The sequence below is a fragment of the Engraulis encrasicolus genome, unplaced genomic scaffold (genome assembly GCF_034702125.1).
Source record: "Engraulis encrasicolus isolate BLACKSEA-1 unplaced genomic scaffold, IST_EnEncr_1.0 scaffold_306_np1212, whole genome shotgun sequence".
NCBI classification, from domain to species: Eukaryota; Metazoa; Chordata; class Actinopteri; order Clupeiformes; family Engraulidae; genus Engraulis; species Engraulis encrasicolus.
The window spans coordinates 25,100-31,809 of record NW_026945595.1 but is presented as its reverse complement, the minus strand read 5'-3'; positions in this window follow the sequence as shown (position 1 = coordinate 31,809).

Sequence of the window (6,710 nt, the reverse complement as noted above, 5' to 3'; positions counted from 1 at the left end):
GGTAGGTATCCGCACGGAAGCAGCAAGTCTCTATGTAGTGTCCTCTGGGGACCATCTTCAGTTTCTGGTTTAATGGTGTATACTGGGAGAGTGCCTGCTCTTGTAACGACAACATGGACAGTGGATTCCCATTTGTCAGCAATCTTGTGCTTTCCTCTTATGCGGACGTTTCTCACCAGTACTCTATCTCCAGGCTCTAGATCTGAGGCGGTGACATGCCGGTCATATCTTGTCTTGTTCTTTAGTGCTATCTTTGCTGACTTTTCCTTTGCAACTTCATAGCTCTCTTTCAGACGGGACTTGAGGGTTTTGACATACTCTGAATGAGAGGAGTGTTGGCCCTCTGGCACTGGCAGCTTGAAAGCAAGGTCAACAGGTAACCGGGGTTGGCGCCCGAACATGAGCTCGTACGGGGTGAAACCTGTGACCTCGTTCCGGGTGCAGTTATAAGCATGGACCAAGGGTCTTACATGGTCGCTCCAACGGTACTTGTCTTTATCCTCTAGAGTCCCAAGCATGTCGAGCAGGGTGCGGTTGAACCGTTCTACTGGGTTACCTCTAGGGTGGTATGGAGTTGTTCTAGTTTTGCGGATACCGGCCACCCGACAAAGCTCTTTTATGGTGTTGGACTCAAAGTCGGGGCCTTGATCACTGTGCAACTTTTCGGGGAAGCCATAATGAATAATGAAATTCTCCCAGAGGCACTTTGCTACAGTCTTGGCTGTCTGGTTTCGTGTTGGGATGGCCACTGCATACTTGGTAAAGAAGTCGGTGATAACCAGCACGTCCTTGGTGTTACTCTGGTCCGGTTCGATGGAGAGGAAGTCCATGCAAACTAACTCCAGGGGTCTGGTGACTTGAATGTTCACTAATGGTGCAGCCTTTTCTGGTCGCGCCTTCCTCCTCACACACCTGCCACACCTCTTCACCTTCTCTTCCACATCTGATGCCATCTTCGGCCAGTAGAAGCGGGTCCTCACGAGGTCTAGGGTTCGGTCGACTCCCATGTGGCCCATGTCGTCGTGCAGACTGGTGAGCACTGGACTTCGGAACTCAGCTGGGAGGACAAGCTGGTACGCCCTCTGGGATCCCACTTGGCGGCGGCGGTACAGGATGTTGTTGTGGAACTCAAGACGATGGAGTTCACGGAGGTAGAGTGGAAGATCAGGGAGTTGGGTGCGCAGAGTGGGTGGTGGCGTTTCCCCATTTTCGATCTGGTGAATGACATGTTTTATGCACTGGTCAGCCCTTTGCTTTTCTGCTATCTGTGCTTCTGAAAGATGCGGGATGGCTGGGAGGCCTCCGAACTGTTCTTCTTGTTCATAGCACTCGGGAATAGCGCAGAATGATGTCGCAAGGGTCTCCACTAAGGCAACATGGTCTCCTTCTCTCTCATCATCCGGGCTGGCACTGAAGGCAAGTTGTCGCTCACAGATGGCCTTCACGACTGAATGGTCCACCTCATCTGGATTCTCTGGATCGGTAAGATGGTCTTGAGTGAACTGCTGGATGCGCTCCTTCTCTTTCTGTGACCTTGGATCGTCTGCTCGCTTCTCGTGTTCCCTGCGTGATAGTCCGTCTGCATCTCCGTTCAGTTTCCCTGGGCGGTAGGAGAGCTTGAAGGAGAATGTAGACAGTGCAGCCAGCCACCTGTAGCTCGTCGCATCGAGTTTGGCTGATGTGAGGATGTAAGTCAGCGGATTGCTATCCGTCACCACGGTGAAGTTGTTGCCATAGAGATAGTCGCTGAACTTCTCCGTCACCGACCACTTGAGTGCGAGGAACTCCAGTTTGTGTGCTGGGTAGCGACTCTCACTCTGTGATAGACCTCTACTCGCATACCCTATGACTCTGAGCTGGTTGTCTTGCTCTTGGTACAGTACAGCACCGAGCCCGGTGGTGCTGGCATCGGTGTGGAGTATGTAGGGTTTCTGGGGGTCGGCGAATGCTAGAACAGGGGCTGTAGTGAGGCTTTGGATGATGTCTTCAAAGGCTTTCTGGCAATCTGATGTCCAGCGGCTTCCAAAAGGCTCTTTGGGGTTGTGATACTGGACTGTCTTTGTTCTCGTGTCTGTCTGCTTCGCCTTCGACTTCTGGTGGTAAGGTGGGTAGCCAGAGGTCAAGTTGTGGAGAGGCTTCACAATGCCGGAGTAGTCCTTCACAAACCTCCGATAGTAACCAGAGAACCCGAGAAACGAACGGAGCTCCTTCAGGGTACGGGGTCTCGGCCAAGTCTTCAGTGCTTCGATCTTCTGGGGATCTGTTTCCACGCCCGTCCGTGAGACAATGTGCCCCAAGTAGCGAACAGATGTCTGAAAGAAGCGGCACTTCTCCGGGGATAACTTGAGACCGTTTTCCCTCAGGCGATCCAGGACTTTAGCCAGACGAGCTTCGTGTTCCTCCAGGGTTTGGGAGAAGACAATGATGTCATCAAGGAATACCAGCACTTCACGCAGGTGGATGTCGCCCATGCACTTCTCCATTAAGCGCTGGAATGTGCTTGGAGCATTGGTGATTCCTTGTGGCATACGATTCCATTCCCAGAATCCGAGGGGACAGGCAAAAGCTGTTTTTGGCTTGTCATCTTCATGCATCTCAATTTGGTAATATCCGGACTTCAGATCCATCACGGAGAACCATTGTGACCCACTTAAGGCAGAGAACGACTCTTCAAGGTTTGGTAGTGCATATGCGTCTTTGATGGTTTGCAGATTGAGTTTGCGGTAATCAACACATAGACGTACCTCGCCATTCTTCTTTCTCACAACGACGATAGGTGAAGCATATGGAGACTCAGACTCTCGGATGATTCCAGCTTCAAGGAGATCTTGAAGATGTCGTCTCACGGCATGATAGTCGTTGGGATGGATGGGCCGGGGTCGTTGCTTATACGGTGTGTCATCCTTCAACTTGATTCGATGTTTGACCTTGGTTGCGTGGCCAAAATCGAGGTCATGTTGAGAAAAAAACGTCTGAGTAAGTGTTGAGTGTCTTGGTGATTCGGTTCCTCCATTCTGCAGGGAGCGGGGAATCTCCGAAGTCAAAGCTAAGGTTGTCACGTTGTTGTTCATCTCGAGGAGAGTGTTGCAGACTGGAACAGACTGTAGGTGATGACAGTTGACTGGGGCTACAGGTGTTGTGGGTCTGGCTGATCTCGTGAGGGATGGCAAGTTCGGCGATGACAGAGTTAGAGGGCAGGGTAATGTCATGGTTGGTTTCATTTCTTATGATTACAGGCACCTTGTACGGGAACCGTGCAGGGATGGAGATGATGCAGCTATCAACGAAGATCCCACCTGGCAAGGACGAAGTGGAGGGTTCTTCCACTACTGCCCATCTCTCGTTGTTAGCTTCATTTCCAGTGACGACACCTTCCAAGACCACCTTCTGTCCAGCAGGGATGATGCTTGACTCGTGACGACCTAACTTCACAATGCCGACTTGACCTTCTGTACTTTGGTGCCGTCTGAGCTGCAGTGTCCTCAAGACTTGTTGGTAGCCACAGTAGATGTTACTTATCACGTTGTTTCCATCACAGAATTGCTCGTAAAGAGGGTCTAGTGTATTTGTGCCAATCAGTACAGGCATGCTGCTACTGGAGCGAGTATCTGGCACTATCAAGGCAAGAGTCTGTACTTCGGGTTGTGAAGCAATGAATTCTTCGGGAAACTTTACATGTAATTGAATGTAGCCCAGGTATGGGACTGCCTGACCGTTGGCGCCCTCAACTTCAAGCATGTCGCTAACTGGGTGTAGCTGACAATCGGAAAGGTGGGAGTCATAGAAGGACTGAGACACAGTTGTAACTTGCGATCCAGTATCCAGCAGTGCATTACATTGAATTCCATTGACGTTGACATTTGCTGTGCTTTTGCTTCCAATTAAGCCTCTAGGCAGTTTTCTGTTATTTACAGTTCTGTGTTCGTTAATTGTTACTCTTCTCTTGACATTTCGTGTAGTAGTGGAATGTGTTTGTGTAGTGGAAGTGTTTGCTCTAACTTTGTTTTTCTGGTCTGGTGTTCTGGTTCCATGTTCTGTTTGTGTGTTGCTTACGTCGGAGGGACGTGATTGACTCTCCTCAGCTCCTGTCTGTCCCACAACAGGAACTGTTAGTCGTTTAAAGCTACACTGGAACCATTTCGTGTTTCCCACTGCTGCTGTCTCGCGATCAATTGCCTTTTCTTTTCTGCTACAAGACGGGGGTTGGCAGGGTCAGTGCAGCAGGGAGCAATGTGTCCATCCTCACCACAGTTAAAGCAATACCAAGGCCGGGGCTTGGTTGTCTCTTTCGTTCTGGTCTGTCTGTCCATGTCTGTATCTGTGTTACCTGGCTTTGGTGGTCTGTTCTGAGGCTTTTCTGCAGATCCCTTGCGATTAGCTCCCTGTGTCTTTTTCTGTGACATGAATGTAGTGAGCTGGCTTTGCAAACTTGCTACTTGCTTTCGCAGATCCTCAATCACACTGATGGCACCGGCACTGCTCTCCTCTGGTTCACGAACATATGCATCATGGAAGTGGACCTGAGTTTTCTGCTTCGTGATGCCGATGTGTCTCTTCATGCGCGTTGACTTGGCTTCCAGTCTGTCTTCCTCAGAGCGGATCATCAGCAGGAGTTCAGAGAACTGGGGTGGTTTGCTCTTCTTTTGCTCAAGCTGCAAGGTGCTGATCAGACTGTTATCCCAACAACCTCGGCAGAACTGCTTCAGGAGATGCTTGTCACCTTCTTTGTGTGTAACTCCCCCTTGTTTTGTGGCTCGATTTAAGGCTAGCTGGAGTCGTTGCAGGTAAGAGGATGACTTCTCACCGGGGTCTTGTAGGGTGTTCAGGAACTGGGCGAACAGCTCTTCTCCATCTGCGACCGTGCCGTAGGCTGAGTCCAGCAGCTGTAGGTAGGCGGCAGGGAGTGAATCAGGCAGTAGACCTTTTACGACGTCAACAGCAGGTGGGAGTAAGTTCTCTAGAATCTTTCGTGATATTTGCAGTGGTGACATACTGGGATCATTCTGTAGCAGCTCAATGTGTGTGCGCCATGTGTCATAGTCAGTCTCATGGTTGGGTATGGGGATCTTGCCGGAGAAAGAGCGGAGTCTCACTTGGGACTGCATGTGAGGGAAAGGATCCTGTCTCCGAACAATGTGCTCGACCACAACCTTTTGGATGTCAGGGGGGTTCACGTCGCTTAGGGAAAGGGACGGTGTTCTCTTGGCATTGGCAAGGATGACATGGTCAGCGTCTCCATGGCCGCTTGGTGCAACATGAGACAGTGAGGTGTGCTGTGGCTCTCTGTGAACAGGTGGGGATGACACGGTCGCCTCGACGTGTACAGAGGGGGAATCATCAGCCGCGTGTTGCATGGCATCTATATCCATTCCAATCTGGGACATCATCTCTTTCAAAACTTCGCCATAATCCTTGCCACTCTCCTTGGCTAATTGCTTGAGCTCCGTTAAGTACGTCTTTGTTACATTTGAGCCAACTTTGGTGGTGTACGCGCTACTGAGTGTTTTTACTACATAGGTAGCGGGGGACTCACCTTGTGTAGTGTAACTGTAGGGTAAGTGGGGCTCTAACGTTTCAATAGCTGAACTGCTAGAATACTCAACGATCAGGTTTTGGAAGAATTCTGAGTGTGGGTCTTCAACTAAAAGGACTCTATCAATTTTACCATACTGTTTAAGATAATCAAGGACTTGTTCATCTTGATCGGGTACCTGAGTTATGCCACTGACTAATACTGCATTTGGAATATTAACACTAAACTTTCGAATAAAATCCATACTGGTGATAAGTAATTACTTAGTAATGTCTGCTCAATATTGTTACTCAACAACTAGCTCCTCCTGGCAGCAGGCTCGCCACTTTTGTAACCGGGCTTTCCTTTAAGAAAGTGAATTACAATTAAATAAATAACAAAAACACTAGGACCTGGATCAGAAGATCTAAGTAAGAGAGAGGAGCGAGTGTTAAGCAACAATAATGAGTCAGACAAGATAAATCCTTTTTGAGTGAAAACTCGTATATTGTTTACAAAATGTTTGAAGTGTATAAAAACCCAAATAAAATAAAACAGTGTGCACACTTAAAATAAACAATGGTCCCGGGGCCTTAAACAAAATAAAAATGGTAAAAAGTGGAAAAGGGGGGGAAAGTTCCTTGGTAGGGTACTTAAGGGTATCTGTGGTCGCTCTGGGAAAGGCTCTGGGAAAAGCTCTGGGAAAGGCTCGCCATCAGTGTCCTTGACCAGGTGAAGTCCTGGCCCAGTCGTCTTCTTTGGTTTCTATCCTTCCAAAAAAACCTGACCTGATAGGTCACATTCATCCATCCATACATTTCAATTAGTACAATGTACAATAAATCTAAGATGCATCATATTATCATTATCTAATAGTCATACTGGGATGACAATCACATATCTTCTTAAATCTTCTCTAATCATTAAATTCAAGTGCATGAAAACAAGTCGTTCATGTGTAACGCCTGTCTACCAAAACGCAGGTAGCAATGGGTCCAATAAAACTACATTCAAAATGTCTCAACAATAAATACATACAACATAAAATATAAAATACACATTAGAATCTAAAGCTTAGAAGGGATCACTGTCAGAGACGTGCTTAATATCCTCTTACACTAATAGGCCTATTCATGTAAGAAGAAACTGCACTAAAAATTACCCTCTATTTACTTTAAATTAAATACTGTGAAAGGCT